This window comes from Rhinichthys klamathensis, unplaced genomic scaffold (genome assembly GCF_029890125.1).
Source record: "Rhinichthys klamathensis goyatoka isolate OS25496 unplaced genomic scaffold, OSU_Roscu_1.1 h1tg000123l_1, whole genome shotgun sequence".
NCBI classification, from domain to species: domain Eukaryota; kingdom Metazoa; phylum Chordata; class Actinopteri; order Cypriniformes; family Leuciscidae; genus Rhinichthys; species Rhinichthys klamathensis.
Genome location: NW_026606660.1, coordinates 3,219,963 through 3,239,890, shown reverse-complemented (window position 1 = coordinate 3,239,890; position 19,928 = coordinate 3,219,963).

Here is a 19,928-nt window from a genome sequence, read left to right as displayed (position 1 = left end):
AACGCGGCTATTGACTGTTCTTTTCCAAAAGGTGCTGTTATGCTTGTTTCTTATCGAGGTGTGTGTTCACTATGTCAGAAACTCACGTTACAATCATACAAAGGATGCAACAGAGAGAGCGATGTGGTCGTTCACAGCCTCTCATTTTGAATGCATCAAACTGGAACATGCATTTGTTTTTTGTTTTTTTATTCCTGGTCTATTATTTTCTACAGCATAGGTTTTACAGCAGATTGAATGATTTCAATAGGGTCGTTTTTTTTTTGCACTAAACTATACAACCACTGCAGCTGGTGCAATTAAATGGATTATGTGAGATGACAGCACACCATTCTTCAAGAACCCAGAAGATCGGCGGATAAAAGGAGATCTCCACTTAAGCTACAGTATGTTTAAACTCTGAATTAATGTCTGGATTGAATCTGTCAGATGGAATGGGAGATGTTATCTTCCTCGGACCAAAGACATTTGTGTCTGTCGTGACTCTTGTTCTTACATCGGTTTAGAGCTGTTGTCCTCAGAGCCATTCTTTTTATTTATTCCTCATACTGCAGTCTTAAAGTCTAATAACAGCTGAGCAGTGCAGAAAGATGTGTCGGTCAAACCCCTACTGTGAGAAAGCTTTATGACCTATCAGCAAAGCTCTTTTTAATACAAAAAATATATATGTATTGAAAATAACTGCTAACAACTTTTATTAGAGAAAGAAGATGAACAGTGTTATCTTTTTTTCGAATCTTTTTTTTTTTTTTTTTTTTTTGGTATGTGCTGTACCAAAGAATGAACCTTTCTAACTATGAATCCCAGAACTGGAAAATCTGAAAAATATTTTTGGACTTTTTGTTGTAAATACTACCTACAACATTAAAATAAAGCTGGATTAATTGGGTTTCTGAAAGTAGGCAGTACATTGTACCCACATCCCTCTACACACACACACACACACACACACAGACACCCTAGCAAGAATTAACGAATATCAGGGTAAAAGAAGCCGTTTCTATTCAGTTTCTTTTCACCGTCCATGAAATGAAAGCTGTTCCATACACATTGAAATCTGAGAGAAAATAATTGAGGATTTCGTTGCCGCTGGATTGGCAAGTGTCAGTGTTCTGTATATTTTAGTACATCCTCATTCAATAAAAAATATATACACTCCATGAGTGTGGGGTGATTTTTCAGGTTTAAGGTTTTGGATTTGCCCCTTGTTAAGGAGAGATTGATTTTACAAATAGCCTCGGTAGGTCATAAATTGGTGGGAAAATACTGTGGAGGAATATTTGAGGGACCCGGGTCATATCATGTCTAATGACCAGAATATCATAAACTGTCAAGTCAAGTCACCTTTATTTATATAGCGCTTTTTACAATACAGATTGTTTCAAAGCAACTTTACAGAGATAACAGGAAAATAATGCAACAAAGTTTATTTCTAGAAGAAAATAGCGTCATAGTCCAGCTTAAAGGAGAACTCCGGGCAATTTTTAAGTGAATCTTGATCGTTAGACCTTTGTGAGTACTGACTATAGGGAAAAAAACGAACCGGATTGGTGCTTGCTACGCGGAGCTGCGACCGCGAATGCCCAGAGCTCCCACCCAGCTAAAACGGCAGCTATGGGGGCATCGACATAAAGAGCGTTTTTGAGCCTCTTAACAGACACAAAATGCAATTAAAATGTCTGTCCAACATGAACAGGGACCCTACATGTGAACAAGATGCGTTTAGCAACTTATTGTTTCAACTCACCTAAATAGTCTTTTAGACGGCAAGCTGTAGTCTCGCGCTGCAGTCCCGTGCTGTAGCCGGAAAAGGTAAACAATGTCCAGGTGGGAGGAGCGTTGATCATGTGCGACGAGTTATGATCAGAGTTGCTTACAAGTGAAGAAGAAATGGCTCCTCCCACCTGGACATTGTTTACCTTTTCCGGCTACAGCACGGGACTGCAGCGCGAGACTACAGCTTGCCGTCTAAAAGACTATTTACGTGAGTTGAAACAATGGCTAAGTTGCTAAACGCATCTTGTTCACATGTAGGGTCCCTGTTCATGTTGGACAGACATTTTAATTGCATTTTGTGTCTGTTAAGAGGCTTAAAAACGCTCTTTATGTCGATGCCCCCATAGCTGCCGTTTTAGCTGGGTGGGAGCTCTGGGCATTCGCGGTCGCAGCTCCGCGTAGCAAGCACCAATCCGGTTAGTTTTTTTTCCTATAGTCAGTACTCACAAAGGTCTAACGATCAAGATTCACTTAAAAATTGCCCGGAGTTCTCCTTTAAGTAAGTTCAGTGATGGTTCATTTCTGTTGTAAAAAAGTTATTCATTTAGTTCACTTCATCTATACAGCTACTCTGGAGAAAACAGTGATGTCATCGTCCAGCTCAGTTCTCATATAATTGTTGAATATTAAGTGTCCCCAACTAAGCAAGCCAAAAGCAAGGAACCAAAACATTATCAGGTGACCGAATGGAGAAAAAAAAAACCGTTGGAGAAACCAGGCTCAGTTTCACACATGTAGTTCTTTCCGCAAAATTGCCGCTAAATTTCTGTTTACAGATCTTGTGTGAACAAGACCTTTTGAGAAAAACGGGTAAAACAGTTCTGGAAGTTTGCAGGGATGAAGAGTTATAACATTACCAGTAAATTGCCATGTGTTAACAAAGCATAAGGCCAGAAATACTTAATCATGATTATGTGATTCTAGCTGCGAGTTCTTAGCCAATCCGTGTAATTGCATTCAATTAGTTTCTAGCGATGCAATGCCCACTTTGCATTGTTGTGTTCAAGTATTGCCTAATTCAAGTGAGAGCACTGGCCAAGCACTCACAGCTCAAAATAACACACTTTTGTGTTTTATTGCATTGCTTTTCAATTGTTTTAGTTTTGTTTGTTATGGTAATGTGTATGACAATGTTGATATATTTGGTTTTTGTGGAATAGATCTAGTACGGGACTTGCTATTGCCAATAAATACATGACACTCTGCTGTGAGCAAGTAACACATGTTGCTGCTGTACATGAATGTATTACCAGATCTGTGACAGATCTATATACAGTAGGTAGAGCTGGGGAAGGTGAAGGGTTTCTGAAAAAATATGAATATATAGAAAATATGCTACTGGAGTACAAACGATATAGAGAACGATGTGATAGCAAGCAGATTAAGTATTAAGACCTATCAGCCTGCGCCATCTAGAGTTTCATGACAGAACTGTGTTCAATGGAAAGATGAGCTAATCTCCAACCACATTCACCAGCCTTAACCAGGGCACACTTTTAAACATCATGGCATCACTGTTATTACACTTTGTTAAGGAGCCTGTTTTTTGGGGGGTGGTCTCTGCTTCTCTGTTGGTGATCTTAAAGTCCCCCTGTGGTGAAAATCAAGTTTGTAATGGTGTTTATATGTCTATGGTGTTTTTAATATGCTTTAAAGACAAACCATGATGTGCAAATGCATTATTTTCTCCTTAAAACTGCAGTGAACCAAAGACAGTCTCAAAAAACGCGGTTTGAAATCGCTGGTGTTTCTGACGTCACAAACTACCTTGTAACCAATCAGATCAACGTGTGATCGTCAACCAGTGGATCTCTGAGCTGGTGTGAGTGAGTGGAGGCGGGGCTAATTTGCATATTCATAGAAACGGATATACTAAATGAGGCACGGGTGTAGAGTTACATTCAAGCTATTTTAAGGCATGAATAATTTTATTTCAAGGGGGAAAAAATGTAATATTTTGGTGATCAAAGATGAGTTTTAAGGGATACAATTATTGACTACAGGGGGACTTTAAGGCACCCACACACTTCAAGATAATCGGGCCGATTTCGTGCCCAAGTCTCCCATTCCAACAATCCTAGGTAAAATCCCTATTATCTTGATGGTTCTACAGATTATCTAATCAGAACGTTGGGGCCGCACTTATTTCAAAGCGTAAATATCCAACATGTTGAATATTTATGATGAGAAATCCTGAGGACAAACGTGTGCACACTCTGTAGATTGTCACGTGGAACGAAGAGATACCCAATCAGAAAGCGAGCTGTCGGAAGCAGAGAGATTTTGCCAGATTTCCCTTGTTCACAGTCGGGACTCTGGTTGTTTGTGAAGGGACACTGTTAGTGTATGGTGTGCTGTCTTGGTCACATCGTCATATGACTGACGCTTTTGACCATACGTCAACATCCGACGTTTTAGGGTACCCTTTAACGTCAGTTAGATGACGATCCTAGGGCGTCATCTAACTGACGCTTTACCTTTAGCGTCAGTTAGATGACGCGGGTATAGGTTTAGGTCTGGGGTAGGGTTAGGATTAGATAGCGTCATCTAACTGACGTTAAAGGGTACCCTAAAACGTCGGATGTTGACGTATGGTCAAAAGCGTCAGTCATATGACGTCTTGGGATGAGACTGGGCTGACATCGCAGCACTCCACAAACAGGATTTTTTTTTTATCGCCATGTTTGTGGTCTCTCACATTTTGTAAATTGATAAGATTTTAAAAATCTTTTAGTGCGGGCCAGCTTTTATCAGTGTGTCCGTCCTCCACACACACATCAGCTTCAGTCAACAGCAGCTGGATGCAGTTACGCTGAGATCAGGCACTGTGGCCTTCCTCACAACACTCACATTTATGAAACAGAAGAGGGCTGGCTTAGTTTACTTTCATATTTAAATGTGCTGGTATGTCTTCATGTTACTCCGAGATTAGCACATAAACTCAACAAAAAAGAAACGTCCACTCACTTTCAACTGCTTTTATTTCCAGCATACGTGTAAATATTTGTATGGGCATAACAAGATCCAACAACTGAGACATAAACAAGTTTCACAGACATTTGATGAACAGAAATGGAATAATGAGTCCCCGAACGGAGTGGGGGTCAATGTCGCAAGTAGCAGTCAGGATCTGGTGTTTCCCTCGGCTGATGTAAGCACTACAGTGCATCTCATCTTCATGGACTGAGACAGATTTGCTCGTTCTTGCTGTGAGATGTTACTCCACTCTTACACCAAGTCACTGCAATTTCTCGAACACGTCTGGCGTCTTACGTTATGGATATTGCAGGTTTTTTTTTGCCACATCTGCAGTCTTAAGTTATTGGAACTGTGACCTTTGTCTGCCGCCTGTTAACGGTTCGTATGTTAAGGACTGTACCACAGGAGCATATGCAATAATTGTTTATGGTTCATTGAACAAGCTTGAAACCCTTTCCAATAAAGATCTGTAACGCTTATTTAGATTTTGCTAAATTATCTTTAAAATACAGAAAGGGACGTATCTTTTTTGTGCTGAGTTTATATTCTGTGAAATCTATAATGCCATGCTGATTAAACTATGAGAAAAAAAGTTTGGTGTTAACTTACTGTAAGTAAATAGAAATATTGAACATATACTACCGTTCAAAAGCTTGTGGTCAGTAAGATTTTTTTTAACCCTTTCACTCATAGAGGTCACTCACTACAGTGGACAGCTATTCAAAAAGCATTTTCTTGCGTATGCACGGGTTTTGATGGCAAAGTTGCAGATCAACATCTGCAGTGGACTATACAACTACAACTCTACAACCTCTACAACTATACACTGTCACCAAGTGTCAATTCGATGCATGTGATTTACTTTTCTCCAAACCAATATGGCCAACGGCCAGTCAGAAATGCCAAGTTGCTGCGGAATATCCATCCATTCCTTCTATCCTAGGGGACTCTTGAAGGTAAAAATAAAATAAAATACATGTTGTAGCATCAAGTAAAAACTAAGGAGTCATATCATTGTTACATTTTCCAAGTGTTGATTTTAGATTGAGAGGAAATGCTGATTAATCATCTGTCCACTACATTGGACATCATGCATCACTAGCTATATTTCAGCAACAATTCATACTCATACTGTGACTTGTTGACTACATGAAACAAGAGGGTTACAAGCACCACTACATGAAACAAGAGTATCTTTCCCCAATATTTAAGCAAAAGTTGCAATAGTTTTTGTTTTCAGTGCACTTTTGTTAAAAAGATTACTTTATAAATGCATAGATATGTACCCTGTGATTTTTAAAAAGCCTATACAGTATGTACTGGTTCACCATTATTTCAAAAAGGTACGCAGTGTATGTTCTTGCTAAATTGCTCCCAAATGTAAGATTGTTGTATCATAATAGTAGAATAATTACCCCTTAGTTCTATAATACTTACAGTATAAATAATTTTTTAATTCTCCTGGTTGTTACCCCTTTATTTCCCAAACTTAAAATATTGTTCCCTTATACTTATATTGTAAGTACGTTATAGGTACACTATAATTACCGAAGGTTACACTGTAAAATCGCTTTAATTACGCAGTACTTTCCGGGCTGTAATCTAAAGTGTTACCAAAATTGTAAATATATTTCACAATATTACTGTTTTCACTGTTTTTTTATCAAATAAATGCAGCATTGCTGAGCATTAGAGACCCCAAACTTCTGAACAGTAGTGTAATATGCAGAGATGTATATATACAAGGATTTAAAGGGATAGTTCACCTCAAACAAACAAATAAATAAATAAAAATAAAACAAAATTTGCTCCATGTGGTTCCAAACCTCTCTATAGAAACACATTGCAGTCTAAGCAACACTGAACCCCACTGGCTATTATTGAATGACCTTTTTTTGGAATTGCATGAATTACAGGATGAGAATTTTTGGGTCAACTATTTCTTTAACTAAAAGCTTTGATGGTTCAGCAGATATATGCAGGTATTTAAGATAGTTGATAGTCTATCAAAACACGTTAAAAAAGTCAGAACTATAAAGTACCGAAGACAGCGCGCACGGAGGTCTGCTGTCAGTCAGTCTCTTATGAGTGAGTCTCATCCACTTCCCCTGAGATGAAGGGACCCTGAATGAGCTTCTTTATCTGCTCTCTCCGCAAATGGCTTAAAGATGTGCGCCGTGCCACATGGCTGACTGATAAGTGTTCATCTTCGAGAGACAGGAAAACGGGGCAGATAAATTTTATTTCATGACCAGACCTTGCAAACCAAGGATACATTTGGTTTTATCATAAACTGGTTTAGATAAGGGACCTACAGGCCTGAGATCGGAAATAAGACAATCATTCTCAGAATAATACGAGCTAACATAAAACTAGACTTTTTTATTTATTGATAAAGACTCAACAACAGTAAAATAACAATTGTGTTGACATTACATCTTCCATGGAACATAAAGATATTTCAGGAAATGTCTCATTGTTTTTTTTACAATACAATGCTCAATGGCAACCAAAACTGTCTGGTTACAAACATTCTTCAAAATATCTTCTTTTGTGGATAAAGAAAAAAAGGCAAACAGGTTTGGAATGGCATGAAGGTAAATGTGACATTGTATATGAAAATCAGTATGTCCAGTACCTGCCTGTACTCCAAGAGAGCTTTTCTAGCCTTTCATAAGTACTGGGCCACAAGCCATTTCCTCATATTTTGATACTTCTTTTTTAAGATACTGTTTAGGATATGTGGATATAAATGACTTTACCTGCTGTACGGAGCATGTTAGTACTTCAGAAGCTGCACGCTCAAAAAAGAGCTGCTTCATCGCAGACACACAACCGATAGAATACATTTGCGAGTTTTGTTTCATACAATGGATTGTAAGTAAATATCACCTAATCCAGCGCTAGTTTTGTTTTCGGTCTTAAAGTGTCCCGTTACACTCCCAGACAACAACATGGTGTCAGCCCGGATCCGGCCCACATCTGGTACACGTAGATTCCACATGGCCCAGATGTGGGCCGGATCTGCTGACACTATGTTGCTGCCTGGCAGTGTTGGGAAAGTTCACTTTCTACATGAACTAGTTCAAAGTTCAGTTCACAAATCTTAAAATTAACTAGTTCAGTTCATAGTTCATACTTCACAATTTTGAACTAAGTTCACAGTTCCAAAAATGAACTAGTTCATAGTTCTTTTTTTCCATATGTTGCTGCAAGCTATTTTTTTTATTATTATTATTGCCACAGCCCAAATACAACCACAGACAGCAATTATTTTATCAGCGGGCAAAGTTTGCACAGAAATTTAAGATTTTTTCCTTACCGAACTTGTCATAAAACTCGTTTAAATGATCATACAACGCCTCCTCGATGCTTTGTCGACTATATGCTGCTTTTTGTTTTGATGACGCATGCGGCGGTGCGTGAGACACTGGTGGCTGGTGTTGCCAGATTGGATGTTTTTTTCGCTACATATTAAGGCCTGTTTACGTGTTTTTTAGCCGTGTTTTCGCCTGGAAGGCTCTATAAAAATCTGGCACCCTATTGAACGAAGTTAAACTGAGAGAGCGTGTGTTCACAGACACCAGAATGAACGAGTTCACAGTAACGGTCATCAGGCAGTAATACAGTACGTTCAGTTCACGTTCGCCCAAAATATGAACGACACAACACAACACTGCTGTCTGGGGTGTGTGAAACCGCTACAAACGATTAAATGCATGAGTGAACTGAACTGTCCGTATGAATCAAATTGAATCACAAAAAAATTGAATTAATTCACAAATCAGTTCTGATTCTAAACCACTGATATATCACATCGTCTCAGATTACGCATGTAACCATGGTTCCCTGAGAAGGGTAATGAGACACATGCTTCAGACATCGGTCATGTTGGAGCTATTCCCCATAGTGTCCTCTTCTAGAGGACGCAGTGTCTCATTCCCCTTTTCAGGGAACCTGAGACGAATGGGAACTTGAACTGCATCCTCTAGAGTACACTATGGGGAACAAATACCCAATCCACCATGCTGAGGGGATTGCATGCCTTTGAGACATAAGCACTCAACATTGAATCTACAGTACCAACCTGAGGGAGTCAAAGTTTCCTTAAAGGATGGACCAGCTAGCTGTCAGTGACACTATTCCCTACGGCCATTGCCCAAGCTACATACCTTACACGAGGAAGATACAGTTCCTTGCTCCTTCCCTCGCAGGGCCAAAAAAGGCTTGGCCCAAGGGTACAGCTCAAAAGCTTGGAATCATACTTAAAAAAAATACATTCCTTAAAGGTGCAGTGTGTGATTTTTAGCGACATCTAGTAGTGGTGAGGTTGCGAATTGCAACCAACAGAAGTTACAGTGGCCGACAGGAAAAGATGTCGTCATCTGAGACAGCAGAGAGTAGCCAGTTAAGCAATGAGGTTTCTTTACAAAGATGAAATGAGAAATTATGTTTACTTACCTAAAACGTCACCCATAAAACCCACCAGGGAGGGTAGTTCCACTATCTTGGCAGAAAAAGCCTATGACCTGTCTGCCTAAGCAGAATCTCTAGATTTAGCATTCTCACAGATGACCCCAATGAGAAGGGATTGCGTTTTTAGATACAATGCCACTTCACACCAGAACCCAGAGACAACAGTCCTGGAAAGTAGAGCCTCTACTCATTTTCATTTTGCCCCGAGAAGGCTCTCCAGGATCTATACATCAAGGAGGCTCTCAGAGAGCCTAACAACTTGTTACTGTAAGTGCGCAGAACTCTAGGGAGCGGAATACTCTGCCTAATGACCCTGTAAAGTGAGGGAGAACAGCTTATCAATTAGGGTCACAGAGCCAATCAACTTGAAATAACCATCGAACAGAGCTCTTGGGAACGAAGTACTCTGCTTAACTACCCTCAAGAGCGAGGGGAGACCTACTGTGCCCAACCAAACTCGCTAAACAGAGCTCAAAGAGTGGAAGCCTCAGCAAAAACTTCTCTCTCAACCGAGAGGAGGCCTCACTACACTCTATGTCAGAGACAATCTTATCAAAAAGGCTTGTCTTTCACCCCACCTAGCTAAAACACTGTCACACCAATGGGGGGAGGGGGGTAGGAGGATGAAAGAGTGCATATGTTATAGTCTTTAAACTGGAAAGGAGGGTGGATGTTATTTACCCCTACCAGCTCTGGAGTGCTGACCGGGGGGAAGTGATCCACTGGATGAGCCCTCGTATTTTCTTACTCGACTCCCACCACCTTTGTGACCTACTCCTTGGAGGAGGAGGCCACGGGTAGCCACACCTGCTATCCGGCCCTGTCTCTGATCCGCAAACCGAGGCGGGCCAGGTCCCCCCACTGGTTAGTGCATGGACTGTGCAGTATGAATGTTTAAAAGATGCTAAGGCACCTTCCCTCCTTGAATTTACCGACCACCGCCTCAACGGATGTGCCAAACAACTCAGAAGGTGAAACCTGGTGCACTTTCAAATGAAAGATTGGTATCAAAAAGCACACCCAGGTTCCTTACTGATGACGACGACTTGACAGAGCAGCCATTAAGTCTTAAATAGTATTCTAGGTTATTACCTGCAGAGGTTTTTGGTCCAATAATTAGAATCTCTGTTTTTTTTTCTTCCAGAATTAAGTGGTAGGAAATTACTAGTCATCCACTTTTTTGTTCCGTTAAGTTTGTGAATTTGTAAGTTTCGTCAGGGCGCAAAGAAAAAGCTAATGCAATGTTTCCTAATGATATCTCCCAAGGGTAGCATGTACAGAGTGAACAGCAACGGTCCTAGTACTGAGCCTTGTGGTACTCCATACTGAACTTGTGATCAATATAACATCTCTTCATTTACTGCTACAAACTGATATTGGTCACAACAAACGATCCCTGAAGACAAAGAAGAGGACGATGTGTTCCTCAGGCGCCCTTTTATACTCACAGTTGCACAGGTAATGACGCCATAGGCTGTTACTGGCCAATGCAATTGACATGTTTAGAGAAGTGCTTAAAGGGGTCATCGGGATGCAATATTCACTTTTATATGGTGTTTGCATATAAATGTGTATTTGCAGTGTGTGGACACAACTACCATACAATGAAAAAAAAATTCACTCCTTTTTTTTAATCCTCAAAAAGTCTAAACACATTAAATAATCAAGCCGTTCGGAAATAATCAAGCCGTTCGACCACTGATGGACTGTATTAGCATATTTCCTCCCTCAGCCATTTGTATACTGTCCACTGAGGCAGGTTGCCAAGGCAGCACTTTGTGAGTATTGTGTCAACACCCCTCATGGAAGAGAGGGGTGGGGTGAGCAGTTGCTCATTATCATTTAAAGAGACATGGTAAATGGACTGCATTTATATAGCGCTTTCACAGACCCAATGGCCACCAAAGCGCTTTACAGTTTGCCTCACATTCACCGACGGTGGTGTCAGCCATACAAGGCGCCATCCAGCTCGTCGGGAGCAGCTGGGGTTAGGTGTCTTTGGTGTCTTTGGGCATGGACACCTCGACACTTGGTCAGGTAGAACCGGGGATTGAACCACCAACCTTCCAGTTTGTATGAACCACTGAGCCACTGCCGCCCCAACATGCACCGAAACGGGTCACTGTGAACAGAGCTGTTTTTGAGGAGGTAAAAAGGGTGTTGTTTTACACAACCATTGAGGAATTTTAGCCAAAGTATGTTACAAACTTTACATGAAGACCCTAAAGAATCATACCAACTTGTGGAAAATGGGAATCCGGTGACCCTTTTAAGAGACTGATCATGCCAGATATGAACTAAAACACAATGCAATGCAGAGGTAAAATCAAAACACTTATGAGTAACTTGGACTCTATGAGCAGATTTTAGCCTTCCCAGAAGATCTGTTTTGAGCTTAGATTTAAAATCAGGTTCTGTTGAAATTACTCGAAAGGAGACTATTCCACAGTTTTGGCTCAGCAATGAAAAAAGCACTGTCACCCCTCAACTTTAGCCTAGATCTGAAGTCAGTCAATAATTTCTGCTCAGGTGACCTCAGACATCTAACAGATGTATTTGCACTCAGAAGGTCAGAGAGATAGTTTGGTGCGGATCCGTATCTAAAAAAAAAAAGGTACAAAATCTGTCACAGGGGCCAAACCCTTTTAAAGGTAGCCTAATATGTAAACTTTAGGTACACATGTAGGATACCTTTTAAGGTACTAATATGTGCACTTAGGGGGTATATAAGGTATAAACATGTACCTTTTGAAAGGGTACTTGTCACAGTGTCTGGTTATGTTCCTGGTGTCCACTAGAGGTCCTCGTTCTCACGGTGTCATTCACATTATGAACTACATTCCCCACGATCCTTTGTCTCATCATTGCACTCAGCTGTTCCTTATCACTGATCATTGCACTCAGCCTATTCCCCATCATCATGATTGTCTTGTTCTGTGTATATATACCCTGTTTTTGTTCTAGTGTCTGTTCCCGAGCCGGTGTCTGTTCCCGAGCCGGTGTCTGTTCCCGAGCCGGTGTCTGTTCCCGAGCCGGTGTCTGCTCCCGAGCCGGTGTCTGCTGCTGCTCCCGAGCCGGTGTCTGCTGCTGCTCCCGAGCCGGTGCCTGCTGCTGCTCCCGAGCCGGTGCCTGCTGCTGCTCCCGAGCCGGTGCCTGCTGCAGTTCTTGAGCCGGTGCCTGCTGCAGTTCTTGAGCCGGTGCCTGCTGCAGTTCTTGAGCCGGTGCCTGCTGCAGTTCCTGAGCCGGTGTCCCCGCCACGGCCGCCCGAAGGGTCTTCGCCGCCCTGGCCGCCCGAGGGGTCTTCGCCGGCCTGGCCGCCCGAAGGGTCTTCGCCGCCCTGGCCGCCCGAGGGGTCTTCACCGCCCTGGCCGCCCGAAGGGTCTTCACCGCCCTGGCCGCCCGAGGGGTCTTCACCGCCCTGGCCGCCCGAGGGGTCTTCACCGCCCTGGCCGCCCGAGGGGTCTTCACCGCCCTGGCCGCCCGAAGGGTCTTCACCGCCCTGGCCGCCCGAGGGGTCTTCACCGCCCTGGCCGCCCGAGGGGTCTTCACCGCCCTGGCCGCCCGAGGGGTCTTCACCGCCCTGGCCGCCCGAAGGGTCTTCACCGCCCTGGCCGCCCGAGGGATCGTCTCCGCCCTGGCCGCCCGAGGGGTCTTCACCGCCCTGGCCGCCCGAAGGGTCTTCACCGACCTGGCCGCCCGAGGGATCGTCTCCGCCCTGGCCGCCCGAGGGATCGTCTCCGCCCTGGCCGCCCGAGGGATCGTCTCCGCCCTGGCCGCCCGAGGGATCGTCTCCGCCCTGGCCGCCTGATAGACTGTCTGTCTTGCCTTGGCCGCCGGTTGAGCCATCACCTCCTGTTCTGGTTCCCCTTCATGGACCTGGCCCCCCATCCCTCCCCCTGATCCTCCACCGCTTCACCTCCCACCTGGACTCTTGTTTGTTTGTATGGTCTTGGAGCGTCTGGTAGCCGCTCCGTAGAGGGGAGGTTATGTCACAGTGTCTGGTTATGTTCCTGGTGTCCACTAGAGGTCCTCGTTCTCACGGTGTCATTCACATTATGAACTACATTCCCCACGATCCTTTGTCTCATCATTGCACTCAGCTGTTCCTTATCACTGATCATTGCACTCAGCCTATTCCCCATCATCATGATTGTCTTGTTCTGTGTATATATACCCTGCTTGTTTAGTGTTTGTTACGGAGTCCTTGTATTATGTTACACCACTTCCGAGTTCTGTGTTCTTGCCTGTTTCTTGTGTTTTGGATTGCTTATATGGATTTTGACCCTTGCCTGGACTGTTGTGAGTACGGATTACCCCATTAAAATACTGCGATTGGATCTAACCCCTGTTTCCCGTAAGTGTGTGTCGTGACAGTACTGCCACAGGGAAAGCTTTTGTACCATTTTTTAAAGATAAAATCACAACATGCACAGCAGTTTCACCATTTAAAAAGGTCCATCGATGCCCCTGGTTGTATCATCATCATTCATCCCAACCTGCTCACAGTCATCATGAATGTTTGAATGTTTGCTTCATTTTTACTGGACAGGAACACACACACATGTGGTCTCACTTTCCATAAAGCCTGGAATATACCATCTTTACCATGCAGACTGCAGCCACAGGGTTTGGCATGGCCCCAGACAGCGCTGCTTTGACCAGTCCTTTAGGAAAAGTACACCCATCCAATGCCACACAAACCATGAAGCACTGAGAAGCAAAGCTCTGTGCTTGCGGTCGTGAGGAAAGATTTATTGCTGTAGATTCAGCCTCAATCTAGATGTAAGGCTTGGCAGTCCATTAAATGCTGGAAAGATTGAGGGAAAACATCAAGATCAAAACGTGCTTAAATGCACATATTGTGTAAATATGGGTTAATGAACTCCAGATGCTGCTCCAGAAGGGGAAGCAGAGTTAAAGGGGAGCCTGGAGGTCTTATTCATTCTCATCTGCATTACCTAAGATCTTTCTAGACACATTTGTTATAGATGCCATTGAGGGATGAAAAGCTCATTCAGTCAATTATGAGACAACATGATAACAAATTTGCATATATGTGTGCTGGTTAAACCACAGCCCATTTGATTAATGGCATCACATGAAGGCATACATGCAACGATTCTTCAACGAGTTGAGATCTGCAGTAATCTTTTAAAACAATTGCATAGGCCTATATTATAATAACATATAATATAATTATATAATTGTAAAATTATTCATGATCATGTGTTCATGAACTCTTAAAAAATTTTTTTTACTGTAATTTGATCATTTGAAAGTGGTGCAATGCACCATATCTTATATATAATTTATGCGGTTGGTAAAGCTAATAATTACAAAATAGACGGATATAGTTAAAACCCTGTGGAATACAAACAAACTCGTTTTTCTGCAACCTAGCCATCATCTATTCTTTTGGAAGGGTCGGACAGAACTCATTTAATTTTCTCGCCACTAGAGGGCATTCTGCTCATAGAATTCAGAGAAAACTTTTTGTGGGCAGTGCGTCTTTGTGGTGTATATGCCTATCATTAAAATATTAATTTCGCCAAAGCCGTTGTGCGCAGGTTCGAATCAGGACTTTGTAATGTTGGAATACCTTCTCCATCTATCTGCTTTTTGGCTCCGGTTTCATTTAAGATTATTAATGCAGATGCCCATTAAAACAAGTAAAATAAATATTTGGCATAACCCTCAATGTGAAAAAGCGAATGTTGGTTTGGAAGTCTGAGTTGTCATGAAAAAAAGAAGACTATCATTGGAGTGATCCATGTATTCATGCCTGAATCTGCATCTAACCTCGGTCTGCCTCATGTGGACTAATTTCATGAACTTTAGAACATATACTTGCATATGACATAAATATGAACATGAACACTGGTTTTAACATTTGGGTAACTTTTTTGTTACATAGCAGATAGACTAGAAAATGTAATTAAAAAATGCATTGCATTGTGTGCATTACAAAAGTACATTGTGCACCATAGTAAACATACGGGGCATGCATATGACCCACAAATGTACATGAGGGCAAGTCATGCAAACTAAATGTTCAAATTGTTCCCATGATCAAAGACACCTTAATTGAGGAATTCCTGGAGTGCACAATTTTAGGTTAAACAGTCAGATTTTTTGGTCACATTAAAACAAGATAACCTGCTGATTCAGATTCTAGTTCTGTCTAGTGCAGTTTCTTTCATTTAATATTCATTAAGAAGATGATCACAGATCAAATTATTGCACAATACACTCTAAAAACAAATGTTTTGACTCAAAAATATTTAACACAGCAGTTTGCATCATTCTTTTTGAACTGACAACTTCTAATGAAATCATGTTCAACTGACAATAGCATAAACACAAATTTGTAAGTAGATTACTATTTTTATTTTTAAAATAACCTTAACCCTCAATGGGTCTAGAAAATGCATAGCTAGTTTAAGGCTAAAATCCATTTTCCAAAATGTGGTTTCTACATCTGACCTTTGACCTTTTTTAGGTTGCCAAGAAGTTGTAATGCAGTTGTATTGTTTCTTTTATGTCAAATAAACTCAAGCTCAATCCCTGCTTGTCAGTGTAAGGAGGCCAATAAGCAGTGGCATCATTCCTGACCTCAGGTTATGGATCACATCTTCCAAACTGCCATAGGATAATGTACCAAAATGTCTGACTTCCACATCAATTTATGACTTGTAATCTTTATCTCTGCCATCATCCTCACTGCTTCTCCTGCTTGATCTTCAACTTCTTCCTTTCCTACTACGCCCTTATTTTCTGATTTTCTGATGCAGTGTCGTCACTATCATCAATACTTTCTGGAAAAGGTACAGAAAATATGTATCCCCTAAAAGGACTTTGTCATTTATGCATGCACAGGTGGTTTTGGTCTTTGAGTCGTTGATTTTACAAAATTACCAACACCTTTAGAAATTTGGATGTACAATGATATATTTTACTATAAAATGAACTCACCTGTGGTGCATTGACAGCATGACCTAACAGCCGGTGTGCTAATGTCTCATTCACTTTCTTGTTGCCAAAAATGTCAAGAACATGGCACAAAGATTTAAATTTTATTGGGTGAAGGGGATGTCATATGATAATACTAACATGTAAAAAAAACTTGGTTGAATATTATTACTGTATTTTAATTTTTTTATTTGCGTCATTAATAAATGACGATGCCCCATGAGTGGTGGCCCTGAAATCAATTCAGCTTAAGTGAAAAATTAACCAGTTAAAATTAGCATAAAACAAGCTAAATGTAACTTACTTAACATGCTAATATATAATGAACATGTAAGATATGATCTGTCATTGCTCATATGGTGAATATATACCATCTTGTAGCAACCCACAACTTAACCTAACAAACTCACACTTAAGCGCAATGGTAAACTTCAGCAAAGCGGAAACTCTTTTAAATGTCATAACAGCTTTAAAACACATAAAATAACACTTCACTTCAACATTTATTATCACTATCCAGTCCTATGCAAAGGATGCTGGGAACTAGAAATGCACTTTCCAATTTTCAAAGTTATCAAGACAATTTCATTGTTACAATTTTTTGAATGCAGACATTTCAGTTAAAATTACACACAATTTTAAGATTATGTAATTAACAACGTTATGTCAACAGAACTCATCAAAAAAATGTTGGCAACATAAAAGGTATAATTAAAGCTGCACTCCGTAACTTTTTTGGGTTAAAAATTATCCAAAATAAATTTTTGAGCAAGTACATAACCAGCCAGTGTTCAAAACTATCTGCTTGCCTTAGCTCGATTCAAAACGGTAAGCTTGTAAGAATGTTTTTAATTCCAGTGGTACTGGTGGATTTCAGCGGGAGATTCGAGCATGTCTTTGCGTCGTTACGTCACATCTGTACACATAAAGAAGAAGTCTCGGCTAGTAGGCTATATTGCGTGTGAGGATGTTGGAGGTGGAGATTTATAGCCTTTTCTCACAGCACTTGATATAATTAAACGTATCAATTTGATGGCGGATCCAGAAAGGTTCAAACGACAATCACCAGTGACAACTGGAGATTCAACCGATGTAAAATGCAAAAGACTTTGGACTGAGAGTTTGGAAAAAGGAAAAAGAGACTGCAACCGGGACCATGCGAAAACAAGGATAAATATCGGAAGGGTATTAAATATAGTCACGCAATGCTGATGTTGTTAACATTAACAATTTGAGAACAAAGTATATTTTTGCACTGTTTGACGTGATATGATAAGCGATCGTTAGATTTAATCAGCGCGATTTACTGCAATGCTTTTTTTCCCTTAGTTGGTCAGAACAAAAGTGGACGTTACTTTTCCGTGAAAATGATTATGTTGGTCATACTTCCAAAAAGTAGAATCTATGATTGCGAATGCCAGTATCCACACCGGCACGGTGACTCACGGCCACACATTCTCCTCAAAACATTGGATTCATCCTCGCTGTGCCGTGCCGAGGTACAACCCACGTAAAGTTGATAATTCCGCGAACAACTGCAATTGCAGATTTCGAACAGAGAGGGCGACAAAGAGGAAAAACTACGGATTGCAGCTTTAAATAAATCAACAAATTAGATTTTTTAACTTGGAACCATGTATTAATTTAATAGGTCCCTTTATAGGTTTCTTTTAAGAATGTACTAAACAATGCCCAGAAATGGTTTTGTCCTGTAAGTCCTTTATTTTTACACAGCAACTTCTGCTGTCCTCTCAGGATGGAGGTGGTTATGTACTGTATGATAGTTATTTCACCCCTGTAGCTCATTTCTCATAAGATTAACTGATGATGTCACAACTCACCCTATGTTAAAACAAGCTGCATCTGAAATCGTATAATTCCCTACTATATAGAAAGAAAAAAAACAGTATGTGACAAAAGAAGTCTGTCCGAATTCACTGACCTACTGCTTCTGCCGAGATTCTGAAGTGTGCATACAATTGACACTTTGTTATCCCATGAGGCCGCACGGGAGAGGATTTGTGAATGGCAGTGATGCGACGTAAGTCACATGATAATGACAACATGGCAAAAATATAGCACGTCCAGATTACATAGCCTACTATATTCATACTATATTGAACATACTCTTTTAGCAGTCGCAAACTTATTCAAAATAAGTGTCTCCTCAAGAGAGTATGCAATTCGGACGCAGCCACAGTGGTACATTTTATGTCACTAAATTATTAACAATTGTTTAATTATTGCTTAACTGCTTAAAGCTACAGTCCGAACCATAGACTGTGTAAAACAATATACGTTGTGTTCGTAAAACATCACCCGTAGGTTTCTGAATAGCATTTTTTAAGCCCAAAGTGGGCGGAGCCTGCCGTCGCCATCTTGGCACTGAGCATCACTCCCGGATAACTGAAAATGGGCAAAGAGGCAGGATTAGCTGAGGTGACGTGACGGCTAACAGACAGCAGACAAACGACTAGTAGTGACAGCAGCGGCAATCCACCTGTCACTCAAGTGGCCACGCCCTTAATTATGCAGAACTTTAATATAATTTAAACGGAGGAGTTATAAAAAAATTCACCCCCCCTCACAGTTGTCATAGCTATATAGACCAAAAACACTTTTTGTACCAGGCTGTAAATATTTTTTTTCTGTAAAGTTTTTAACATGGGGGGTTTATGGGATTGCCTCTCTTTTGGAGCCTGTCTCTATTGGCCAATCGATGAATTGCAGTTTAAGTCACTTCCGCGTTTGCTTCAAGAGAGAGACCGAAAGCTTGCCGCTTGGTCCGAAACTTTTGGTGCTCTAGAGGTTAATAAACAGAACTGCAAGCATCTTGCGGAAGAATATTGTAAAATAGTCCCAATATAAACACTTATTATAGGTGTACCGTAATGATTCAGGATAAGACAAAAACACGGTTTGTAAAATGGATTCATGATGTACTCGCTAATTATATACATTTTGTACATTTTGAACACAAAAAAAGTTACAGACTGCAGCTTTAAATATGAATTGATTGCTTAATTATTTCTTAATTCCTGAATTTCCTCTCAGTAGTCAATAAGTACACCTGTCTGTCTTAAAATTCTGCCGTTTTCATTGTATTCTGTTTAATAAACTTCACGTTTATGACATATAAAAAAAAAAACCAACCTGCTCTATTGCAATCAATAAAATATGTCTGTCAGATTATCTTGCAGTATGGGATCTGTGAGTTACTCAGTGTATGCTATCAATATTATCTCCTGATAAACATCGCATTCTTTCCATTCCAGAACTCTGCTTCTGATCAAACACACTGTAAATGCATATAAACCACCATGATCTAAGTATAATACGGTCTAGCATCAGCATTCCTCAGCCAACTCCAAGGGTGGTCCATGTGGAGCGTCGTCTAGCTGCTGTCTGCCTTCACAATGCAAGGCATCGACAGGCATTATAGCAAACAAACAAACCAACAAACAAGCAAACACACAAAGAGTAAACAGGATCAGGAGCAGATTCATTTGAGGTGTGAGAGAGCTGATTGCAGTCTTTTTCATGGACACCCCCTCTAGAGTAGCCTATCTTAGATTGACCACAGAGGTCTAGCTCTCTCCAGCTGTGTGTCTTTGACGTTACGTCTTGTTGGAATGCATTGTCGGAGCGCTGCCGTTCTCATGCTGCTGGCTTTGTTGACAGGTCTGTCTAATGTGAACATTAATTCTGTTTTTGTTAATTATTTGATT